This window comes from Anas acuta, chromosome 31, assembly GCF_963932015.1.
Source record: "Anas acuta chromosome 31, bAnaAcu1.1, whole genome shotgun sequence".
Lineage (NCBI taxonomy): Eukaryota > Metazoa > Chordata > Aves > Anseriformes > Anatidae > Anas > Anas acuta.
Window position 1 is genome coordinate 790,552 of NC_089009.1, and position 25,115 is coordinate 815,666.

A 25,115-nucleotide genomic window follows, 5' to 3' on the forward strand; every position below is an offset into this window, starting at 1 on the left:
CGCAGGGATGGAGCGGAGGGAGGTGTTCTGCAGGGACCCATGTGGGTCTGGAGCAAGGGGCCTTGGGTGGGAGGCCAGGGAGCATGGCTGCAGCGTGGGGCTGGTGGCAAGGCGCAGCCCCCCTGCACATGTTCCCACCCAGCAATCAAGCTGCTCTGCTCACCACCTGTTCCTCCGCCTTTGCTTTTCAGAGGCACAGAGCCGAGAGTTGGGTGAGTCCTTGCAGTCCCTGCCCCCAGCCCCTGGGGAAGTGGTGTCTGTGTGGGAGGGCCTGGTCTGGGTGGGCTCTGGGGGCTTGTGTGCTGGTGGCTCGGGGGTGCTGGAGGAGCAGCTGGAGCCTGGGGTGTGAGTGGGGAGTGCTGGGGCTGGGGCTGCCCTGGGCACGGGACAAGGCTGGGATGGCTGAAAGGAACGAGGATCAAGGTGGGGACAGGGAGTGAGCTGCGGGGCTGCCCCACTCTGCACTGATGCTTCTGGGACAGGGAAGTCCTCCCCATGTCCCCATTCACTTCCCCTTGTGTTTTGGTGGCATGGTGCCGAGAGTTGCACAAGTGTCTGTCCTTAATGCTCTACGTGCACAAGCCTTGCTCGAAGCTGGTCCTTGCTCCCTGTTAATTTGGTTCCACCCAAACTCGGAGGAAGGTGCTCTGTGCACACTCACCTCAGAAAAATAATTAAGGGCCTAGGTATGGGAGTGGCAATGGAATGTGAAGCACTGCCTGCTGGGAACACATTGAGTTTTTTTTTTTCTTTTCCATTAAAAAAGCTGGACGGTTAGGTAAGTCTGCATTCATAAACCCAATGTTATCCCATAAGCATCAATTAGATGAGAAGTTCTCCCTTCTTATCCTGCTTTGCTTTTGCTTTCCTCTTCCAGCGGATAAAGGAGCAGTGGAGGGTGAGTGTCAATGTGCTTGGGCCCCAGGGCAAGGCCTAGGTGCTATTTAGGGGAGGGTGCGCAGCTGGGACAGAGCACTCCAAGGATTTTCTTTTTCTTTTCCAGATAAATACCTTGCAAAGGCTGGTAAGTGTCCATTAAAATCTGAAGGGATTTGAGGTGTCGCAATGCGATTGGAAGCTGTTCCCTCTCACCATGATTTTCTTCTCATTTCTAGAGCGCCAATCTGCAAGACTGAGTGAGTCTCTGTCCCTGAACCCAAGGAAAATGGGTTCTCATCATGTAATGAGAATCTGTAGTCTCACATCAAGTATTTTTGCTTTTCTTATTCAGAGGAACTAACTGCAGAGCTGGGTGAGTGTCCCTCCCCAAAATGAAAGAATTTGGGCCCTATTGGTGGGCAGTGTGGGATGGGAAGTTGTCCCTTTCTATCATGCATTCTTTCTGCTTTTGTTTGACAGTGAGCAAGGATACGGAACGCGGTGAGTATACTACACCACAACAAAAAACTAAGGGGTCCAGTGGTGGAATGAGAAGCTCTCCCCTCTTATCAGGCATTTCTTTTCTCTCCCCCTCTTTTTTTGTTTTCTTCAGAGGAACAAACAGCAGAGCTGGGTGAGTGTCCTCAAAAACACGAAGGGTATGTTCAGGAGAGGGTAGGCCTTCACCCCTCCCCATTCAGTACCAGTTGTCTTTTGGTGTTATCGTACAGAAAGCTTCACAAATTTCTGTTCTGGTTGTTCTGCTTGCACAAGCCATGCTCACAGATGAACTTAACTCACTATTAGTTTGGTCCCTCCTTTGGGAGCAAAGTTATATTTGGCCACTTCCTAGAAGAATAAATTTGGGGGCGTAGCCATGGGAGCAGGCATATGACGAGAAGCTGTCCCCTCTGATCATGCATTGCCTTTGCTTTCCTTTTGCAGCGGAACTGTCTTCAGACCTGGGTGAGTGTCCCTCCAAAACAGAAAGAACTTCATGTCTTCCAATGGGAGCTATGGGAGGAGAAGCTGTCCCCTCTGATCATGCATTGCTTTTTCCTTTCTTTTCCAGAACAAAAAGATAAAAGGCTGGGTGAGTGTCCCTCCCCAAAATGAAGGAACTTGGGGTCTTCCCGTGGAAGCAGCCATGGGATGAGAAGTTGTCCCCTCTGATCATGCATTGCCTTTGCTTTCCTTTTGCAGCGGAACTGTCTTCAGACCTGGGTGAGTGTCCCTCCCTAACGGAAAGAACTTCATGTCTTCCAATGGGAGCTATGGGAGGAGAAGCTGTCCCCTCTGATCATGCATTGCTTTTTCCTTTCTTTTGCAGAGGAAAAGAATGTAAAGCTGGGTAAGTCTCCATAAGCATCTGAAAGTATTTGGGATCATCGCAATAGGATGGGAGGCTGTTCCCTCTCACCATGATTTTCTTCTCATTTCTAGTGCAACAATCTGCAAGACTGCGTGAGTGTCTGGCCCCAAACCCAAAGAAAATGAGTTCTTGTCGTGTAATGAGAATCTGTACTCTCTCACCAAGTGTTTTTGCTTTTCTTTTGCAGAGGATCTAACTGAAGAGCTGGGTGAGTGCCCATCCCTCCCTCAAATGAAGGCCTTTGGGTTCTACCAGTGGACATTTTGAGAAGGCAAGATGTCCCTTTTCATCATGCTTTCTTTTTGTTTTGTTTGGCAGAGAAAAAAGATGCAAAGCTCAGTGAGTATCCTGCACCATAACAAAGCAGTTTGGGGTTCAGGCATGGGGCGAGAAGCTCTCCCCTCTCATCAGACATTGCTTTTGCTTTCTTTTCTAGAGGAACAAGCTGCAGAGCTGGGTGAGCGTTCTTGAGGTTCAGCCTAAGGACAACGTCAAAGCAATGTGCAGGGGAGGATGGGCAACTGGGACGGAGCAGCCCAGGGCAGGCCCCTCATACTGATGGGGTAGTGGGGAGTGTGGGGCTGCCCTGGGGACGGGACACGGCTGGGATGACTGAAAGGAATGGGGATCAAGGTGGGGACGGGGAGCGAGCTGCAGGGCTGCCCCGCTCAGCGCTGACGCTTCCGGGACAGGGACGTCCTCCACCCATCCCCATTCACTTCCACCTCTCTTTTGGTGGCATCATACAGAAAGCTGCACATGTTTGTGTGCTAGTTGTTCAGCTTGCACAAGCCATGCTCACAGATGAACTTCACTTGCTATTAGTCTGGTACCTCCTTTGGGAGCAAATTTATATTTGGCCACTTCCTAGAAGAATAAATTTGGGGGTGTAGCCATGGGAGCAGGCAGATGACGAGAAGCTGTCCCCTCTGATCATGCATTGCTTTTTCCTTTCTTTTCCAGAACAAAAAGATAAAAGGCTGGGTGAGTGTCCCTCCCCAAAATGAAGGAACTTGGGGTCTTCCCGTGGAAGCAGCCATGGGATGAGAAGTTGTCCCCTCTGATCATGCATTGCTTTTTCCTTTCTTTTCCAGAACAAAAAGATAAAAGGCTGGGTGAGTGTCCCTCCCCAAAATGAAGGAACTTGGGGTCTTCCCGTGGAAGCAGCCATGGGATGAGAAGTTGTCCCCTCTGATCATGCATTGCCTTTGCTTTCCTTTTGCAGCGGAACTGTCTTCAGACCTGGGTGAGTGTCCCTCCAAAACAGAAAGAACTTCATGTCTTCCAATGGGAGCTATGGGAGGAGAAGCTGTCCCCTCTGATCATGCATTGCTTTTTCCTTTCTTTTCCAGAACAAAAAGATAAAAGGCTGGGTGAGTGTCCCTCCCCAAAAGGAAGGAACTTGGGGTCTTCCCGTGGAAGCAGCCATGGGATGAGAAGTTGTCCCCTCTGATCATGCATTGCCTTTGCTTTCCTTTTGCAGCGGAACTGTCTTCAGACCTGGGTGAGTGTCCCTCCCCAATGGAAAGAACTTCATGTCTTCCAATGGGAGCTATGGGAGGAAAAGCTGTCCCCTCAGATCATGCATTGCTTTTTCCTTTCTTTTCCAGAACAAAAAGATAAAAGGCTGGGTGAGTGTCCCTCCCCAAAATGAAGGAACTTGGGGTCTTCCCGTGGAAGCAGCCATGGGATGAGAAGTTGTCCCCTCTGATCATGCATTGCCTTTGCTTTCCTTTTGCAGCGGAACTGTCTTCAGACCTGGGTGAGTGTCCCTCCCCAATGGAAAGAACTTCATGTCTTCCAATGGGAGCTATGGGAGGAAAAGCTGTCCCCTCAGATCATGCATTGCTTTTTCCTTTCTTTTCCAGAACAAAAAGATAAAAGGCTGGGTGAGTGTCCCTCCCCAAAATGAAGGAACTTGGGGTCTTCCCGTGGAAGCAGCCATGGGATGAGAAGTTGTCCCCTCTGATCATGCATTGCCTTTGCTTTCCTTTTGCAGCGGAACTGTCTTCAGACCTGGGTGAGTGTCCCTCCAAAACAGAAAGAACTTCATGTCTTCCAATGGGAGCTATGGGAGGAGAAGCTGTCCCCTCTGATCATGCATTGCTTTTCTCTTTCTTTTGCAGAGGAAAAGAATGTAAAGCTGGGTAAGTCTCCATAAGCATCTGAAAGTATTTGGGATCATCGCAATGGGATGGGAGGCTGTTCCCTCTCACCATGATTTTCTTCTCATTTCTAGTGCAACAATCTGCAAGACTGCGTGAGTGTCTGGCCCCAAACCCAAAGAAAATGAGTTCTTGTCGTGTAATGAGAATCTGTACTCTCTCACCAAGTGTTTTTGCTTTTCTTTTGCAGAGGATCTAACTGAAGAGCTGGGTGAGTGCCCATCCCTCCCTCAAATGAAGGCCTTTGGGTTCTACCAGTGGACATTTTGAGAAGGCAAGATGTCCCTTTTCATCATGCTTTCTTTTTGTTTTGTTTGGCAGAGAAAAAAGATGCAAAGCTCAGTGAGTATCCTGCACCATAACAAAGCAGTTTGGGGTTCAGGCATGGGGCGAGAAGCTCTCCCCTCTCATCAGACATTGCTTTTGCTTTCTTTTCTAGAGGAACAAGCTGCAGAGCTGGGTGAGCGTTCTTGAGGTTCAGCCTAAGGACAACGTCAAAGCAATGTGCAGGGGAGGGTGGGCAACTGGGACGGAGCAGCCCAGGGCAGGCCCCTCATACTGATGGGGTAGTGGGGAGTGTGGGGCTGCCCTGGGGACGGGACACGGCTGGGATGACTGAAAGGAACGGGGATCAAGGTGGGGACGGGGAGCGAGCTGCAGGGCTGCCCCGCTCAGCGCTGACGCTTCCGGGACAGGGACGTCCTCCACCCATCCCCATTCACTTCCACCTCTCTTTTGGTGGCATCATACAGAAAGCTGCACATGTTTGTGTGCTAGTTGTTCAGCTTGCACAAGCCATGCTCACAGATGAACTTCACTTGCTATTAGTCTGGTACCTCCTTTGGGAGCAAATTTATATTTGGCCACTTCCTAGAAGAATAAATTTGGGGGTGTAGCCATGGGAGCAGGCAGATGACGAGAAGCTGTCCCCTCTGATCATGCATTGCTTTTTCCTTTCTTTTCCAGAACAAAAAGATAAAAGGCTGGGTGAGTGTCCCTCCCCAAAATGAAGGAACTTGGGGTCTTCCCGTGGAAGCAGCCATGGGATGAGAAGTTGTCCCCTCTGATCATGCATTGCCTTTGCTTTCCTTTTGCAGCGGAACTGTCTTCAGACCTGGGTGAGTGTCCCTCCAAAACAGAAAGAACTTCATGTCTTCCAATGGGAGCTATGGGAGGAGAAGCTGTCCCCTCTGATCATGCATTGCTTTTTCCTTTCTTTTCCAGAACAAAAAGATAAAAGGCTGGGTGAGTGTCCCTCCCCAAAATGAAGGAACTTGGGGTCTTCCCGTGGAAGCAGCCATGGGATGAGAAGTTGTCCCCTCTGATCATGCATTGCCTTTGCTTTCCTTTTGCAGCGGAACTGTCTTCAGACCTGGGTGAGTGTCCCTCCCCAATGGAAAGAACTTCATGTCTTCCAATGGGAGCTATGGGAGGAAAAGCTGTCCCCTCAGATCATGCATTGCTTTTTCCTTTCTTTTCCAGAACAAAAAGATAAAAGGCTGGGTGAGTGTCCCTCCCCAAAATGAAGGAACTTGGGGTCTTCCCGTGGAAGCAGCCATGGGATGAGAAGTTGTCCCCTCTGATCATGCATTGCCTTTGCTTTCCTTTTGCAGCGGAACTGTCTTCAGACCTGGGTGAGTGTCCCTCCAAAACAGAAAGAACTTCATGTCTTCCAATGGGAGCTATGGGAGGAGAAGCTGTCCCCTCTGATCATGCATTGCTTTTCTCTTTCTTTTGCAGAGGAAAAGAATGTAAAGCTGGGTAAGTCTCCATAAGCATCTGAAAGTATTTGGGATCATCGCAATGGGATGGGAGGCTGTTCCCTCTCACCATGATTTTCTTCTCATTTCTAGTGCAACAATCTGCAAGACTGCGTGAGTGTCTGGCCCCAAACCCAAAGAAAATGAGTTCTTGTCGTGTAATGAGAATCTGTACTCTCTCACCAAGTGTTTTTGCTTTTCTTTTGCAGAGGATCTAACTGAAGAGCTGGGTGAGTGCCCATCCCTCCCTCAAATGAAGGCCTTTGGGTTCTACCAGTGGACATTTTGAGAAGGCAAGATGTCCTTTTCCATCATGCTTTCTTTTTGTTTTGTTTGGCAGAGAAAAAAGATGCAAAGCTCAGTGAGTATCCTGCACCATAACAAAGCAGTTTGGGGTTCAGGCATGGGGCGAGAAGCTCTCCCCTCTCATCAGACATTGCTTTTGCTTTCTTTTCTAGAGGAACAAGCTGCAGAGCTGGGTGAGCGTTCTTGAGGTTCAGCCTAAGGACAACGTCAAAGCAATGTGCAGGGGAGGGTGGGCAACTGGGACGGAGCAGCCCAGGGCAGGCCCCTCATACTGATGGGGTAGTGGGGAGTGTGGGGCTGCCCTGGGGACGGGACACGGCTGGGATGACTGAAAGGAACGGGGATCAAGGTGGGGACGGGGAGCGAGCTGCAGGGCTGCCCCGCTCAGCGCTGACGCTTCCGGGACAGGGACGTCCTCCACCCATCCCCATTCACTTCCACCTCTCTTTTGGTGGCATCATACAGAAAGCTGCACATGTTTGTGTGCTAGTTGTTCAGCTTGCACAAGCCATGCTCACAGATGAACTTCACTTGCTATTAGTCTGGTACCTCCTTTGGGAGCAAATTTATATTTGGCCACTTCCTAGAAGAATAAATTTGGGGGTGTAGCCATGGGAGCAGGCAGATGACGAGAAGCTGTCCCCTCTGATCATGCATTGCTTTTTCCTTTCTTTTCCAGAACAAAAAGATAAAAGGCTGGGTGAGTGTCCCTCCCCAAAATGAAGGAACTTGGGGTCTTCCCGTGGAAGCAGCCATGGGATGAGAAGTTGTCCCCTCTGATCATGCATTGCCTTTGCTTTCCTTTTGCAGCGGAACTGTCTTCAGACCTGGGTGAGTGTCCCTCCAAAACAGAAAGAACTTCATGTCTTCCAATGGGAGCTATGGGAGGAAAAGCTGTCCCCTCAGATCATGCATTGCTTTTTCCTTTCTTTTCCAGAACAAAAAGATAAAAGGCTGGGTGAGTGTCCCTCCCCAAAATGAAGGAACTTGGGGTCTTCCCGTGGAAGCAGCCATGGGATGAGAAGTTGTCCCCTCTGATCATGCATTGCCTTTGCTTTCCTTTTGCAGCGGAACTGTCTTCAGACCTGGGTGAGTGTCCCTCCAAAACAGAAAGAACTTCATGTCTTCCAATGGGAGCTATGGGAGGAGAAGCTGTCCCCTCTGATCATGCATTGCTTTTCTCTTTCTTTTGCAGAGGAAAAGAATGTAAAGCTGGGTAAGTCTCCATAAGCATCTGAAAGTATTTGGGATCATCGCAATGGGATGGGAGGCTGTTCCCTCTCACCATGATTTTCTTCTCATTTCTAGTGCAACAATCTGCAAGACTGCGTGAGTGTCTGGCCCCAAACCCAAAGAAAATGAGTTCTTGTCGTGTAATGAGAATCTGTACTCTCTCACCAAGTGTTTTTGCTTTTCTTTTGCAGAGGATCTAACTGAAGAGCTGGGTGAGTGCCCATCCCTCCCTCAAATGAAGGCCTTTGGGTTCTACCAGTGGACATTTTGAGAAGGCAAGATGTCCTTTTCCATCATGCTTTCTTTTTGTTTTGTTTGGCAGAGAAAAAAGATGCAAAGCTCAGTGAGTATCCTGCACCATAACAAAGCAGTTTGGGGTTCAGGCATGGGGCGAGAAGCTCTCCCCTCTCATCAGACATTGCTTTTGCTTTCTTTTCTAGAGGAACAAGCTGCAGAGCTGGGTGAGCGTTCTTGAGGTTCAGCCTAAGGACAACGTCAAAGCAATGTGCAGGGGAGGGTGGGCAACTGGGACGGAGCAGCCCAGGGCAGGCCCCTCATACTGATGGGGTAGTGGGGAGTGTGGGGCTGCCCTGGGGACGGGACACGGCTGGGATGACTGAAAGGAACGGGGATCAAGGTGGGGACGGGGAGCGAGCTGCAGGGCTGCCCCGCTCAGCGCTGACGCTTCCGGGACAGGGACGTCCTCCACCCATCCCCATTCACTTCCACCTCTCTTTTGGTGGCATCATACAGAAAGCTGCACATGTTTGTGTGCTAGTTGTTCAGCTTGCACAAGCCATGCTCACAGATGAACTTCACTTGCTATTAGTCTGGTACCTCCTTTGGGAGCAAATTTATATTTGGCCACTTCCTAGAAGAATAAATTTGGGGGTGTAGCCATGGGAGCAGGCAGATGACGAGAAGCTGTCCCCTCTGATCATGCATTGCTTTTTCCTTTCTTTTCCAGAACAAAAAGATAAAAGGCTGGGTGACTGTCCCTCCCCAAAATGAAGGAACTTGGGGTCTTCCCGTGGAAGCAGCCATGGGATGGGAAGTTGTCCCCTCTGATCATGCATTGCCTTTGCTTTCCTTTTGCAGCGGAACTGTCTTCAGACCTGGGTGAGTGTCCCTCCAAAACAGAAAGAACTTCATGTCTTCCAATGGGAGCTATGGGAGGAGAAGCTGTCCCCTCTGATCATGCATTGCTTTTTCCTTTCTTTTCCAGAACAAAAAGATAAAAGGCTGGGTGAGTGTCCCTCCCCAAAATGAACGAACTTGGGGTCTTCCCATGGAAGCAGCCATGGGATGAGAAGTTGTCCCCTCTGATCATGCATTGCCTTTGCTTTCCTTTTGCAGCGGAACTGTCTTCAGACCTGGGTGAGTGTCCCTCCAAAACAGAAAGAACTTCATGTCTTCCAATGGGAGCTATGGGAGGAGAAGCTGTCCCCTCTGATCATGCATTGCTTTTTCCTTTCTTTTGCAGAGGAAAAGAATGTAAAGCTGGGTAAGTCTCCATAAGCATCTGAAAGTATTTGGGATCATCGCAATAGGATGGGAGGCTGTTCCCTCTCACCATGATTTTCTTCTCATTTCTAGTGCAACAATCTGCAAGACTGCGTGAGTGTCTGGCCCCAAACCCAAAGAAAATGAGTTCTTGTCGTGTAATGAGAATCTGTACTCTCTCACCAAGTGTTTTTGCTTTTCTTTTGCAGAGGATCTAACTGAAGAGCTGGGTGAGTGCCCATCCCTCCCTCAAATGAAGGCCTTTGGGTTCTACCAGTGGACATTTTGAGAAGGCAAGATGTCCCTTTTCATCATGCTTTCTTTTTGTTTTGTTTGGCAGAGAAAAAAGATGCAAAGCTCAGTGAGTATCCTGCACCATAACAAAGCAGTTTGGGGTTCAGGCATGGGGCGAGAAGCTCTCCCCTCTCATCAGACATTGCTTTTGCTTTCTTTTCTAGAGGAACAAGCTGCAGAGCTGGGTGAGCGTTCTTGAGGTTCAGCCTAAGGACAACGTCAAAGCAATGTGCAGGGGAGGGTGGGCAACTGGGACGGAGCAGCCCAGGGCAGGCCCCTCATACTGATGGGGTAGTGGGGAGTGTGGGGCTGCCCTGGGGACGGGACACGGCTGGGATGACTGAAAGGAACGGGGATCAAGGTGGGGACGGGGAGCGAGCTGCAGGGCTGCCCCGCTCAGCGCTGACGCTTCCGGGACAGGGACGTCCTCCACCCATCCCCATTCACTTCCACCTCTCTTTTGGTGGCATCATACAGAAAGCTGCACATGTTTGTGTGCTAGTTGTTCAGCTTGCACAAGCCATGCTCACAGATGAACTTCACTTGCTATTAGTCTGGTACCTCCTTTGGGAGCAAATTTATATTTGGCCACTTCCTAGAAGAATAAATTTGGGGGTGTAGCCATGGGAGCAGGCAGATGACGAGAAGCTGTCCCCTCTGATCATGCATTGCTTTTTCCTTTCTTTTCCAGAACAAAAAGATAAAAGGCTGGGTGAGTGTCCCTCCCCAAAATGAAGGAACTTGGGGTCTTCCCGTGGAAGCAGCCATGGGATGAGAAGTTGTCCCCTCTGATCATGCATTGCTTTTTCCTTTCTTTTCCAGAACAAAAAGATAAAAGGCTGGGTGAGTGTCCCTCCCCAAAATGAAGGAACTTGGGGTCTTCCCGTGGAAGCAGCCATGGGATGAGAAGTTGTCCCCTCTGATCATGCATTGCCTTTGCTTTCCTTTTGCAGCGGAACTGTCTTCAGACCTGGGTGAGTGTCCCTCCAAAACAGAAAGAACTTCATGTCTTCCAATGGGAGCTATGGGAGGAGAAGCTGTCCCCTCTGATCATGCATTGCTTTTTCCTTTCTTTTCCAGAACAAAAAGATAAAAGGATGGGTGAGTGTCCCTCCCCAAAATGAACGAACTTGGGGTCTTCCCATGGAAGCAGCCATGGGATGAGAAGTTGTCCCCTCTGATCATGCATTGCCTTTGCTTTCCTTTTGCAGCGGAACTGTCTTCAGACCTGGGTGAGTGTCCCTCCAAAACAGAAAGAACTTCATGTCTTCCAATGGGAGCTATGGGAGGAGAAGCTGTCCCCTCTGATCATGCATTGCTTTTTCCTTTCTTTTCCAGAACAAAAAGATAAAAGGCTGGGTGAGTGTCCCTCCCCAAAATGAAGGAACTTGGGGTCTTCCCGTGGAAGCAGCCATGGGATGAGAAGTTATCCCCTCTGATCATGCATTGCCTTTGCTTTCCTTTTGCAGCGGAACTGTCTTCAGACCTGGGTGAGTGTCCCTCCAAAACAGAAAGAACTTCATGTCTTCCAATGGGACCTATGGGAGGAAAAGCTGTCCCCTCTGATCATGCATTGCTTTTTCCTTTCTTTTCCAGAACAAAAAGATGAAAGGCTGGGTGAGTGTCCCTCCCCAAAATGAACGAACTTGTGGTCTTCCCGTGGAAGCAGCCATGGGATGAGAAGTTGTCCCCTCTGATCATGCATTTCCTTTGCTTTCCTTTTGCAGCGGAACTGTCTTCAGACCTGGGTGAGTGTCCCTCCAAAACAGAAAGAACTTCATGTCTTCCAATGGGAGCTATGGGAGGAGAAGCTGTCCCCTCTGATCATGCATTGCTTTTTCCTTTCTTTTCCAGAACAGAAAGATAAAAGGCTGGGTGAGTGTCCCTCCCCAAAATGAAGGAACTTGGGGTCTTCCCGTGGAAGCAGCCATGGGATGAGAAGTTGTCCCCTCTGATCATGCATTGCCTTTGCTTTCCTTTTGCAGCGGAACTGTCTTCAGACCTGGGTGAGTGTCCCTCCCCAATGGAAAGAACTTCATGTCTTCCAATGGGAGCTATGGGAGGAAAAGCTGTCCCCTCAGATCATGCATTGCTTTTTCCTTTCTTTTCCAGAACAAAAAGATAAAAGGCTGGGTGAGTGTCCCTCCCCAAAATGAAGGAACTTGGGGTCTTCCCATGGAAGCAGCCATGGGATGAGAAGTTGTCCCCTCTGATCATGCATTGCCTTTGCTTTCCTTTTGCAGCGGAACTGTCTTCAGACCTGGGTGAGTGTCCCTCCCTAACGGAAAGAACTTCATGTCTTCCAATGGGAGCTATGGCAGGAGAAGCTGTCCCCTCTGATCATGCATTGCTTTTCTCTTTCTTTTGCAGAGGAAAAGAATGTAAAGCTGGGTAAGTCTCCATAAGCATCTGAAAGTATTTGGGATCATCGCAATGGGATGGGAGGCTGTTCCCTCTCACCATGATTTTCTTCTCATTTCTAGTGCAACAATCTGCAAGACTGCGTGAGTGTCTGGCCCCAAACCCAAAGAAAATGAGTTCTTGTCGTGTAATGAGAATCTGTACTCTCTCACCAAGTGTTTTTGCTTTTCTTTTGCAGAGGATCTAACTGAAGAGCTGGGTGAGTACCCATCCCTCCCTCAAATGAAGGCCTTTGGGTTCTACCAGTGGACATTTTGAGAAGGCAAGATGTCCTTTTCCATCATGCTTTCTTTTTGTTTTGTTTGGCAGAGAAAAAAGATGCAAAGCTCAGTGAGTATCCTGCACCATAACAAAGCAGTTTGGGGTTCAGGCATGGGGCGAGAAGCTCTCCCCTCTCATCAGACATTGCTTTTGCTTTCTTTTCTAGAGGAACAAGCTGCAGAGCTGGGTGAGCGTTCTTGAGGTTCAGCCTAAGGACAACGTCAAAGCAATGTGCAGGGGAGGGTGGGCAACTGGGACGGAGCAGCCCAGGGCAGGCCCCTCATACTGATGGGGTAGTGGGGAGTGTGGGGCTGCCCTGGGGACGGGACACGGCTGGGATGACTGAAAGGAACGGGGATCAAGGTGGGGACGGGGAGCGAGCTGCAGGGCTGCCCCGCTCAGCGCTGACGCTTCCGGGACAGGGACGTCCTCCACCCATCCCCATTCACTTCCACCTCTCTTTTGGTGGCATCATACAGAAAGCTGCACATGTTTGTGTGCTAGTTGTTCAGCTTGCACAAGCCATGCTCACAGATGAACTTCACTTGCTATTAGTCTGGTACCTCCTTTGGGAGCAAATTTATATTTGGCCACTTCCTAGAAGAATAAATTTGGGGGTGTAGCCATGGGAGCAGGCAGATGACGAGAAGCTGTCCCCTCTGATCATGCATTGCTTTTTCCTTTCTTTTCCAGAACAAAAAGATAAAAGGCTGGGTGAGTGTCCCTCCCCAAAATGAAGGAACTTGGGGTCTTCCCGTGGAAGCAGCCATGGGATGAGAAGTTGTCCCCTCTGATCATGCATTGCCTTTGCTTTCCTTTTGCAGCGGAACTGTCTTCAGACCTGGGTGAGTGTCCCTCCAAAACAGAAAGAACTTCATGTCTTCCAATGGGAGCTATGGGAGGAAAAGCTGTCCCCTCTGATCATGCATTGCTTTTCTCTTTCTTTTGCAGAGGAAAAGAATGTAAAGCTGGGTAAGTCTCCATAAGCATCTGAAAGTATTTGGGATCATCGCAATGGGATGGGAGGCTGTTCCCTCTCACCATGATTTTCTTCTCATTTTTAGCGCACCAATCTACAAGACTGCGTGAGTGTCTGGCCCCAAACCCAAAGAAAATGAGTTCTTGTCATGTAATGAGAATCTGTACTCTCTCACCAAGTGTTTTTGCTTTTCTTTTGCAGAGGAACTAGCCTCAGAGCTGGGTGAGTGCCCATCCCTCCCTCAAATGAAGGCCTTTGGGTTTTACCAGTGGGCATTTTTAGAAGGCAAGATGTCCCTTTCCATCATGCTTTCTTTTTGCTTCTGTTTGGCAGAGAAAAAAGATGCAAAGCTCAGTGAGTATCCTGCACCATAACAAAGCAGTTTGGGGTTCAGGCATAGGGCAAGAAGCTCTCCCCTCTCATTAGACATTGATTTTGCTTTCTTTTCTAGAGGAACAAGCTGCAGAGCTGGGTGAGTGTTCTTGAGCTTCAACCCATGGACAACATCAAAGCAATGTGCAGGGGAGGGTGGGCAACTGGGACAGAGCAGCCCAGGTCTGGCCCCTCACGCTGCCCACACCCACTGGGCACTGGCCATGGGCTGTGACCAGCTCTCCCCTCTCCTTCCAGCATGGAGACATTTTCTGCTGTCTCATAATACAGGTAGGTGTGCACTGGGTTGCCCTCTGCGGTGCTTCCACTGCCCTTGCTTGGCCATGTTCAGGAGCCAAGAGGTGCCCCATCTCCTGCCCCGTGGGGCAGCTCCTGGCCCCGAGCTGGGGAAAGCCTGCCCAGGGCTGAGCTCTGCCCCTGATGGCCTGGCTCCTTCTGTCCCTGCAGTGAAGGTGACCCTGGATCCACGCACAGCTCATCCTCTGCTAGTCCTGTCTCAGGATAACTGCAGTGTGAGATGGGAAAGTAAATGGCAGCAGGTGCCCAAAGCCCCGGAGAGATTTGACACTAGTTGCTGCGTGCTGGGCCGTGAGGAGTTCAGAGAGGGGAGGCACTTCTGGGAGGTGGGGGTAGAGGGGGAGAAGGGAAAGTATTCCAGTTTGGCTGTGGGGGTGGCCAGGGCATCGGTGAAGAGGAAGGGGGAGATCAACATGAGCCCTGAAGAAGGGATCTGGGCTGTGCAGTACAAGGAGGGGCAGCTCACGTCTCTCACATCTCCTCCCAAGCCCTTGTCCCTGTCCCCTGTCCCCACAAAGCTCTGGGTCTGTCTCGACTGTACCCAGGGGCAGGTGTCTTTTATAAACCCTGACAATCGGGTCGAGATCTTCACTTTCCCAGATGTCTTCCTGAAAGGGGAGGGCATGCGCCCCTGGTTCTGGCTGGGGACGAATGCCCAGCTGTACCTGAGGGAAAACACGCTGAGACCTGCGGCAGATGGTGGGGGGTACTGACTTCAGGCAGCCTTTTCACTTCGTTTTTGGGAACCCTGTTTCTAACTCCAGTGATGAATTTGGCTTTGAGTGTGAAAGCATGAAGTATATAGCAGGGATTTAAATGTAAAAGAATCAGTAATACTCCTTGTAAATGAATAAATCAACTTCTGAACATGGAAAATCCCAGCGTGTGAATATTTTAAATCATTATTGAAGGAAGCTGCATACCCCCAAAAGAGCAGTAAACTTGAAGTGACGGGACAGAAAAGTCCAATGGAAGTGGATTTGAGCCGGAGCATGGCTACAATGGGGGGCAGCAAAGATGTTCTCGTGGTTGGGAGCTCTGGGACCAGGATGCTGCAGGGCTGGGATGCTTTCTGAGTTGGATGCTGTGGGAGGGCTTGGCGGAGGCAGGATGCTGTGGAATCCGTCCCATGAAGCATGGGGAGAAGCACTGGAAAGGGCTGGGTCTGTGGGAACCTCGAACAAACTGGAGCTCAGGGAGCTGTGGTGCTTTGGGCTTTGCCCTGCACACAGCTCCTGTGCTGGGGCACAAGGCCTGCTGGCACCCATGGGTCTGCCTCTGAGCCCCAGAGGGCAGCACAGGGGCTGCAGCAGCTCTTCACACTCCTCTCCCCTCTGCTTGCACTGCTTGCAGACCCCAGGGCAAGGGATGTGGTCACCGTGTGCTGCGGGACAGTGTAGACCGCCTTTGCCTCCTAGTTTGGGGTTGATCTTTGCTCTGTGCCTGGTGCTGAGCATGAGCAGCCTGTGGGGGCTTTTTGTTCCCCCCTCTGGAGCACATCAAGGCCCAGCAGCAGCAGGACTGTGGCAACCGTATCCTGGGGTGCATCAAGCACAGCATTGCTCGTCAGTTGAGGGAGGTGATTGTCCTGCTCTGCTCTGGACTGGTGGGGCCTCAGCTCGAGTACTGTGTGCAGTTCTGGGCACCACAGTACAAAGAGGACTTTAAACTGGTGGAGAGTGTCCAGAGGAGGGCGACGAAGATGGCTGAGGGCACTGGGCCTGTTCAGTCTGAAGAAGAGGAGGCTGAGGGGGGACCTCATCATGGTCTACAACTTCCTTGCAAGGGGGAGTGGAGAGGCAGGTGACCTATTCTCTGTAGACAACAGTGATAGGACCCGCAGGAATGGCATTAAGCTGAGGCAGGGGAAGTTTACGCTGGACATCAGGAAGAGGTTCTTCACCGAGAGGGTGGTTGCACACTGGAACGCGCTCCCCAGGGAAGTACTCACTGCACCAAGCCTGCCTGAATTTAAAAAGCGATTGGACTGTGCACTTAGTCCCATGGTCTAAACCTCTGGGCAGACCTGTGCTGTGCCAGGAGTTGGACTTGATGATCCTTATAGGTCCCTTCCAACTCGGGATATTCTACAATTCTATGATTCTATGAAATAAAGTTTTGCACAGGAAGATGGAGTCTGGCAGTGGCATTTGCTGGGTGCTTTCTGTGCTGAGGCTTGCTGCCTGCGAAGGCATCTTGCAGCAGACCGTCTCCTTGGTGTTGGTCCTGGGAGTCAGAGCCAGGAGGAACCAGAGCTCCAGCTGCCCCACTTCCCCAGCTGGTGCCTGGGACCCCCTTGTCCCACCTGGGTTCATTGCCCTCCCTGCCCTGGGGGCACCCAAAGATTTTCCAGCCTCCATCACACAGCCTCTGCAGAGGCTGTTCCCACAGGAGGCATCACCAGCTCCTGGAAGTCCTCCAAGCAGAGGCAGCAGGTGGCCTCACACTTCAGCCCTAGATCAAAGAATCACTGAAGTTGGTGTTGTGGTTTTACTATGCTAGGCAGCTAAACACCACAACTGCTGTCTCACTCCCCCTCCCTACATGAGGAGGGGAAGAAGTAAAGTAAAGAACAGCTCACGGGTTGAGATAAGGATAACTTAATTAAAAGAAAAACAATATTCAGGAAATGTTATTGTTAACTAAGCAATTTAACTAAAGGGGTGTTGAGGGATTTCTTGAAACAGGAAAAATCCTATGGCTTGCTGTAGCTGAGCAAACCAAGCTACCAGGGCAACTATGAGACGTTCCCATGACAGTGTTCCCACATTGCCCAATTGAGGAATTCAGAAAAATATTGTTACCAGTAGCTGGCTTCAAGGACAAGGTCTATGTGACTGCTAATCACAAGGGGTTGTTTTCTTGCAGGTGGGGTTGTTTTCTTGCAGTTGTTTGTCTGAGTGCTTTTGACCAATAATCTTGTGTGAAACACTGTCCACCCCTGTTAAGTTCTCTATAAAAGTTAGGCTATTCGGGCAATAAAATGGAGCATGATCTGACCATACTGTGTGTCTGTCGTGCTTTCGGCCGTGCTTCCTGCAACATATGGCGCCCGAACAGGCTGAGACCTGAACAGGACCTGAACAGACATCGCACCGGAGCAGGACATCGCAGCAACGGAGCAGACATCGTAGCCGAGCACGGACATCGCAGCGGCGCCGGGGCAAACATCGCAGCGCAGCGGGACACCAGCGCAGCGGGACACCAGCGGCGCCGGCACATCCGAACGCAGGTAGACCAGGAGACCAGCGGCGCCGGGACCGGCGGCGCCGGGACCAGCGGCGCCGCGATCTCGCCGTGCCGTCGGGACTTCGGAGCGCCCATCCGACCGGCGCTTGAGCAGACCGGACACCGGCCCGGACACACGGTACACAGGCCTCACGGTGAGACGCGGTAGTCCCGCTGAGAGACGCGGAAAACGGTGGGACACGGGGTTTTGCGGCGGGACGTGGAATTGCGGAGGGCCGCGGGAAACGGAGTTGCGGCGGGACGTGGAATTGCGGAGGGCCGCGGGAAAAGAGTTGCGGCGGGACGTGGAATTGCGGAGGGCCGCGGGAAACGGAGTTGCGGCGGGACGTGGAATTGCGGAGGGCCGCGGGAAATAGAGTTGCGGCGGGACGTGGAATTGCGGAGGGCCGCGGGCAATTGACGTGATCACGGTGTGATGCGGGACATCCGAGATCGAGCTGCTACGGGAGACCAGAGGCATCAGTGGACAACGGCAGCCGACCCTCACTGCGTGGCGAGTCGGCACAGAGCAGAGGGGCGGACATCAGGACCCTGCAGCCTGCCTGACGTAACCATGGAGGCAGCGGCGGCTGTGCTGCTTCTCTTTGGCATTCTTTTTATGAGAGGTTTATCTTGCAATGCAAAAAAGACTATTCGTCCCCAGATCGGTGTTATAACTATGTTTCTGGATAACATTCCGTGGGGTTGCCTCATTCTACGGACTATTAATGACGACTTAGCTCTATTGCAGGGCAGGAGTGCAGAGACGCAGATTACACTGCCAAATGACCACCGGCAGGCTCGTTCACAAACAGCTTCTAGGATTGCAGCTGGCACTGCCTGCAGCCGTATAGCAGACGTTACACTCTCTTTCCTAACTAGTAATCATGTGTCTCATCCATTTGTGGTGAATGGTCAGTGGCAAAAAGAAAAGGGGGAGAGTAAGGGACGACAAAGACAGAAATGGTACCAGGAGGATGCCACTGACACTACTAGCACGGGTAACAGTAGTAGTATAAGTGACATAGGTGCAGGGTGGCGGCAGGCACTGCCGCGCTGTGGGGCATTCTGCCTGCTGCTCGCCCTCACCTGCCTGTGCACTGCTGCTGACAGTGCTAGAGCAAAATGTGAAGACTGCTCAGATGGCAGTGATGAGAGTGCTTGTGTGAAGAAGACGTGTGCTGAATCTGACTTTGTGTGCAACAGTGGTCAGTGTGTGCCAAATAGATAGCCGTGTGATGGGGATCCGGACTGTGAAAATGGGTCTGATGAGATTGCTGATCTGTGTTATATGAGAACATGCCAGGTAAATGAAATCAGCTGTGGTCCTCAGTCAACCCAGTGTATCCTGGTGTCCTGGAAATGTGATGGTGAAAAAGACTGTAACAGAGATCCTGATTGCAAGGATGGAAGTGATGAAATTAACTGCCCTTCTCAGACCTGCAGGCCAGACCAGTTCAGATGTGAAGATGGGAACTGTGTCCATGGGAGTAGGCAGTGCAATGGTGTGAGAGACTGTCTGGATGGCACTGATGAAGCAAACTGTAACAATGTTATTCAGTGCTCTGGACCTGGCAAATTCAAGTGCAGAAGTGGAGAATACATAGATACCAATAAAGCGTGTAACCAGCAGAGAGACTGCAAGGACTGGGGTGATGAGCCCCTGAAGGAATGCAACATAAATGAATGTGACTGTCCAGCTGGGTTTGACTTTGTAGAAAAGAGAAACTGTGGAATTGATGAATGTCAAAACCCTGGTATCTGTAGTCAAATCTGTATCAACCTGAAAGGTGGCTACAAATGTGAACGTAGCCGTGGCTATCAGATGAATCCTGCTACAGGAACTGGGAAAGGGCCATACTGGTACAAAAACACAAATAACACCTGTGATTACAATGACGCTGCTAAGCAGGGTTTAGGGGTTTGTAGCATGGAGACAAGGGGTAACAACTACAGTGTTTGGAACAATTGTGCAGCTTTGGCCTTACCTCCTGATGTGCTTCTGATTTGTGGGGATGGGGCCTGGCAAGGTATCCCTGCAAATGCTATCAGATGTCCATGTTACTTAGATAAACTCATTGTATTTGCTCCTAGCTTGCTACAGTTGCGTGAGATCACCAGACATAAATGGGCATTGCTTGCATCGGATTGCAATGATAATGTTGAATTGTGTGGGGTTGCAGCTAGAGCGGCATTAGCAATTTCAGTGCCTGGAGTGGCATCTGCGGCCGCACATAACAACTTAGAAAAATTGGAATGCTGGGACGAGAGGCAAGCCTATGCCACGACAGAGATACTTGAGGAGATGCTACCAGATCAAAATAGTCTGCAACATCTGCTTTTACAGGATCAAGCTGCTATTGACATCTTGCTTTTGGCTCAAAGGAATGGGTGTGAGGACTTTAAGGGAATGTACTGTTTAAACCTTTCTGATCATAATGAGTCAATTCACAAATCCATTATTTTCCTGAAAGAGCATATGAGAAAGATTCAGTATGGTATCAATCCTTTCAATCAATGGTTCACTGACTTGTTTGAAACAAGGTGTAGATGGTTGCTGGGTTTAGTCACAAGGGGATTAAGGATTTGGTTTAGGGTGGTGGTAATCATCGTTGTGTGTTGTAAGTATAGCAAAAGAGTCACTTGTAAAACTGCTGTGTCGGGCTTGGTTTGCTCAAAAGAAGAAGGGGGAATTGTTGAGGGATTTCTTGAAACAGGAAAAATCCTATGGCTTGCTGTAGCTGAGCAAACCAAGCTACCAGGGCAACTATGAGACGTTCCCATGACAGTGTTCCCACATTGCCCAATTGAGGAATTCAGAAAAATATTGTTACCAGTAGCTGGCTTCAAGGACAAGGTCTATGTGACTGCTAATCACAAGGGGTTGTTTTCTTGCAGGTGGGGTTGTTTTCTTGCAGTTGTTTGTCTGAGTGCTTTTGACCAATAATCTTGTGTGAAACACTGTCCACCCCTGTTAAGTTCTCTATAAAAGTTAGGCTATTCGGGCAATAAAATGGAGCATGATCTGACTCTACTGTGTGTCTGTCGTGCTTTCGGCCGTGCTTCCTGCAACAAAGGGGGGAAAAAAAAAAGGAAAAAAGGAAGGGAAAAGGGAGGGGGAATGGGAAAAACAAACAAACAAACAAACAAATCAAATAAAGGCTATGTGGAAGTGCAGAGGAAAGAAATTACTCTCTACTTGCCACAAATGAGCAATGATTGACCACATCCTTTAAAGAGGGCCTCAACGCACGTAGCCGGTGTTCGGGAGGAGGACCGACGTTTTCACAATGAGAGCCCACCCCTCCTCTGTTCTTCCTTTTTCCACCTTTTATTGCTGAGTGTGACATCACACGGTATGGAATATCCCTTTGGTTGGTTTAGGTCAGCATGCTCTGGTGATGTTTCCTCTCTCACTTTTTTGCCCACCCCCTAGGAGTGTTAGAGAGAGTCCCGATGCTGTGCCAGCACTGCTCAGCAGCAGACACAACACTGGTGTGATACCACTGCTGTTCTAGCTCCAAGTGCAGAGCACAGCACTGTTTGGGCTTCTGCAGGGAAAGTTAACATCCCAGCCAGACCCAGTACAATTGGAAAAGACCTCTAAGGTCATCACTGCTTCACCACTGTCATGCCTGCAAAATCCCTTCCAAGTATTCACGGATAGAGTCATTTTCCACTGCAAAAACACACCTTCTACTGCAAAATCACATCTTTGTTTCTCACATCTGGGCCAACCACCTCTCTGCCACCACTATCACCCAATAAACCATGTCCCTAAGCACCACGTCCAACCTTTCCTTAAACGCCCCCAGGGACAATGACTCCACCAACTCCCAGGACAACCCGTTCCAATGCCTAACCATTCTTTCTGAGAAGAAATTTCTGCACTCCTGGCTCACGTCTCCTTGGTCCTGCAGGAGCAGGGCAAGAATGAGGGGCAGTGGGGCCAGAGGCTGCCCCGCACACCTCACTGCATGCTAAGACCTGCGAGAGCTGGTGGGGGGCACTCAGACTTCAAGCACGCCTTTGCTTCCAGTTTGAAAACCCCATTTGTGGGCTCCAGTTCTCCATTCCTCACTCCATTTATGAATTTGGCTTTGTGCATGAAAGCGTGAAATATTTAGCATGGATTTCACAGAATCACAGAATTGCAGAATCACAGAATTTCTAGGTTGGAAGAGACCTCAAGGTCATTGAGTCCAACCTCTAACCTAACACTAACAGTCCCCACTAAACCATATCCCTAAGCTCTACAGCTAAACGTCTTTTGAAGACTTCCAGGGATGGTGACTCCACCACCTCCCTGGGCAGACTGTTCCAGTGCCTAACAACCCTTTCAGTAAAGAAATTCTTCCTAACATCTAACCTAAAACTCCCCTGGCGCAAATTAAGCCCATTCCCCCTCGTCCTGTCACTAGGCACGTGGGAGAACAGACCAACCCCCACCTCACTACAGCCTCCTTTAAGGTATCTGTAGAGAGCAATAAGGTCGCCCCTGAGCCTCCTCTTCTCCAGGCTGAACAAGCCCAGCTCCTTCAGCCGCTCCTCGTAGGACTTGTTCTCCAGGCCCCTCACCAGCTTCGTCGCCCTTCTCTGGACCCACTTAAGCACCTCCATGTCCTTCTTGTAGCGAGGGGCCCAAAACTTAACACAGTACTCGAGGTGCGGCCTCACCAGAGCCGAGTACAGGGGGACGATCACCTCCCTAGCCCTGCTGGCCACACTGCTTCTTATGCAAGCCAGGATGCCGTTGGCCTTCTTGGCCACCTGAGCACACTGCTGGCTCATATTCAGCCGACTGTCCACCATCACTCCCAGGTCCTTCTCTGCCTGGCAGCTCTCCAACCACTCATCTCCCAGCCTGGAGCTCTGCTTGGGGTTATTGCGCCCCAGGTGCAGGACCCGGCACTTGGCCTTGTTATACTTCATGCAGTTGACCTCAGCCCATCGGTGCAGCCTATCCAGATCCTCCTGCAGTGCTTTCCCACCCTCGAGCAGATCAAAGCATGCGCATAGCTTTGTGTCATCTGCAAACTTACTGAGGGTGCACTCAATGCCCTTGTCCAGATCACTGATGAAGATATTAAAGAGGACCGGCCCCAGCACCGAGCCCTGGGGGACGCCACTAGTGACTGGCCTCCAACTGGACTTGACTCCATTTACCACGACTCTTTGGGCCCGGCTATCCAGCCAGTTTCTAACCCAACGAAGCGTGCGCCAGTCCAAGCCAAGAGCAGCCAGTTTCTTGAGGAGAATGCTGTGGGAGACGGTGTCAAAAGCCTTGCTGAAGTCAAAGTAGACCACATCCACAGCCTTTCCCTCGTCCACCCGGCGCATCACTTTTTCATAGAAGGAGATCAGGTTCGTCAAGCAGGATCTGCCTTCCATAAACCCATGCTGACTGGGCCTGATCGCCTGCTGGCCCTTCAAGTGCTGCATGATGACTCTCAAGAGGATCTGCTCCATGAGCTTCCCTGGTACTGAGGTCAAAAAAACTTTTTCGATGTAAAAGAATTAGCAATACTCCTTGTAATTAAATAAGTCAACTTCTGAACATGGAAATTCCAAGTGTGGGAATATTTTAAATCATTATAAAAGAAGACGAGGCAATCGGCTCCAGGGCAATGCGTCCTGCAGCAGAGTGGGGGATCGAGGCATGCAGGGGTTTTCCTTCATCGAGGTTATTGGAGGAATCCAAGGGAGCTGCTAGGACTCAGCGGCCCTCGCGAGGCCAGCTGATGAGGCATGGGAGGATCCAGAAACCCCCTTTCTGTCATATAAAGGCAGAACCCTGGGGAGAGTGAGAGTCCAGGAGCGCGGTGAACGGAGCATGGTGTGTCGGTCAGGGCATGGCATGGCAGTTTGCACGGCAGTGCTTGCAGGCAGGGCGAGCAAGAAAGCATGGCTGAGAACACCATCACTCTAAGTAACAGCAGGGAAACTCTCGTGACCTGTCCCAATACAACAGGAAGGATTCTAGAAATGCAATACGACCAACAGCCCAGCTGAAATGCCTCAACACCAATGTACGCAGCATGGGAAACAAGTAAGAGGAATTGGAAGCCATGGGGAAATTAGACAAATATGACCTGATTGCTATCACAGAAACACGGTTCTTCCAGAGTCTACTACAGGCTGCCTGATCAAGGGGAGCCTATGGATGAGGCCTTCTTGCTTCAACTACAAGAAGCATCGTGCTCGCATGCTCTCATCCTGACTGGGGACTTGAACCACCCGGATGTCTGCTGGGAAAACTACACAGTAGGCTTTTAGCAATCCAGGAGATTCCTAGATCGCGTTGAGGATTACTTCCTGGTAAAAGTACTAGAGAAACCAACCCAACGAGAAGCGTTACTTGACCTGGTGCTCACCTATGCAGACAAGCTCATTAAAGAGGTCAAGACTGGAAGCAATCTGGGCTGCAGTGACCATGCCATGGTTGAGTTTGTGATCTCCAGGAATGTGGGCCTGGCAAAGGGCCAAGGCAGGACCCTGAACTTCCAAAGAGCAAATCCAAGCTATTTAAAGACCTAGAGGATGAGATCCCCTGGACCACCATCCTATGGGACAAAGGAGCTGAGGAGAGCTGGAGACTCTGAGGATGTTTTCCTTAGAGCGCAAGAACTCTCCGTCCCTCTGCGTAAAAAGGCGGGCAGGGAGGGCAGACCACTGGGATGCCAGAGTAAAGACCAGGCAGGATCATTTTGGGAAGGACGGCATCCCATGGGAGTGACCCCACAAGGAGCAGGAGCAGAGTGATTTGAGGAGTGGCGGAGTCAAAGCATCAGAGAAAGACTAGCATTAACTGGTGTTCTGGAGAGGCTCCTGCTGGGGACAAGCCCTTGTGCTTGCTGAAGGCATTGGGCAGGGCACCCAGCTGTGATGGGATGGTGGTGCCAGGCCTCTAGAGCTCCCAGGACACTTGTTCCCATTGCCCCAGGGACAAAGGTGCTCCCAGAGGGTTATTGCAGGCAGGAACTGGGCAAAGGTTAGGGAAGTTGGGCGTAGCCTTGGGCTTTCTGCAGCACGACTGGGTGCGGTGAGGGACCTCTCTGTCGCTGGGACTCCCTTGGAGAAGAACCCCTGGGGGCTGCCTGCTGTGTCCCCCAGCCTGTGATAAAAGGACAGGCTCTGCGCCCTGTCCAAAGTTCTGCTGCCTGTGGCTATTTGTGCCCGGGCCCAGGGGGACTCCTTCCCCATCTGCCTGTGGTGCCTGCAGCCCCTCGGTCCCCTCTCTCTTTTGCTCCAGCTTCTGATGCCAGTTCCTGCTCCTGCTGCAGCACAGATCGGGCTTCCCTAGGGCTGCAGCCACCCCAGCCTCACCGGCCATGCCAGGGGCCTCCTGACTTCCCTTGTCACTCTGCTCCTCCTCCAGATGGGCTCAGGTAGGATCCTGTGAGGCTGCTGGGGGCTCTCCCCCTGGTCCTGACAGACTTGATGATGTGGGGCAGGGGAGCAGCCGTGGGACATGGGGGACCTAAGCCCACAGCTCGTCCCCCACTGGGTTTCACTTTCACTTTGTTTCTTCCATGCAATACAGGCACTGCCTTGGCTGCCCTTTCTGGCTTTTCTTCATCTACATGAATGCTGCAGAGAGGGCTCCCACTCCCAGCACACCTCCTTCTCCTGCACGTCCTCCCTCTTCCTCTCCTCTTTCCCTGGTGGTTTCCCATGGGACACAGGGGATGCAGCACGCACCAACTCATGCACAGCTCGCCCTTTGTCACTCACTGCCCCTATATTTACGATGGCAAAATCTCACCACCTCTCTGTGCCCTTCTCCATTGCCCAGCCCAGCTCAGAGTGGAGGGACCAGGCCAGCCTCTCACTGCCACCGTGGGGCAGGATGTTGTGCTGACCTGCCACTTGTCCCCTCAACGCAATGCTCGCAGCTTGGAGGTCACGTGGATCCGGGACAAGTTCTCTGAGACAGTGCACCACTACCGCGATGGAGAGGACCTGTACGGGGAGCAGATGGGGGCATATGCCGGGAGGACAGAGTTGGTCAGGGATGGTCTCTC

At 50.9% G+C, this 25,115-nt stretch overlaps 2 protein-coding genes and 1 long non-coding RNA gene across 8 annotated transcripts in view; 2 read left to right on the forward strand and 1 right to left on the reverse strand.

Moving 5' to 3' along the window:
* LOC137846204 (butyrophilin subfamily 3 member A1-like) overlaps nucleotides 1–25,115 on the reverse strand; it is a 228,584-nt gene that overhangs the window by 108,144 nt on the left and 95,325 nt on the right. The gene's annotated exons all lie outside the window — the stretch shown is intronic.
* Nucleotides 1–25,115, forward strand: part of LOC137846215 (butyrophilin subfamily 1 member A1-like) — a 76,029-nt gene that overhangs the window by 10,084 nt on the left and 40,830 nt on the right. The gene's annotated exons all lie outside the window — the stretch shown is intronic.
* Nucleotides 3–1,757, forward strand: LOC137846340 (uncharacterized). The gene is made up of 3 exons (XR_011090471.1): nucleotides 3–898; nucleotides 1,004–1,024; nucleotides 1,116–1,757. It is a non-coding gene; the product is annotated as an uncharacterized lncRNA (long non-coding RNA).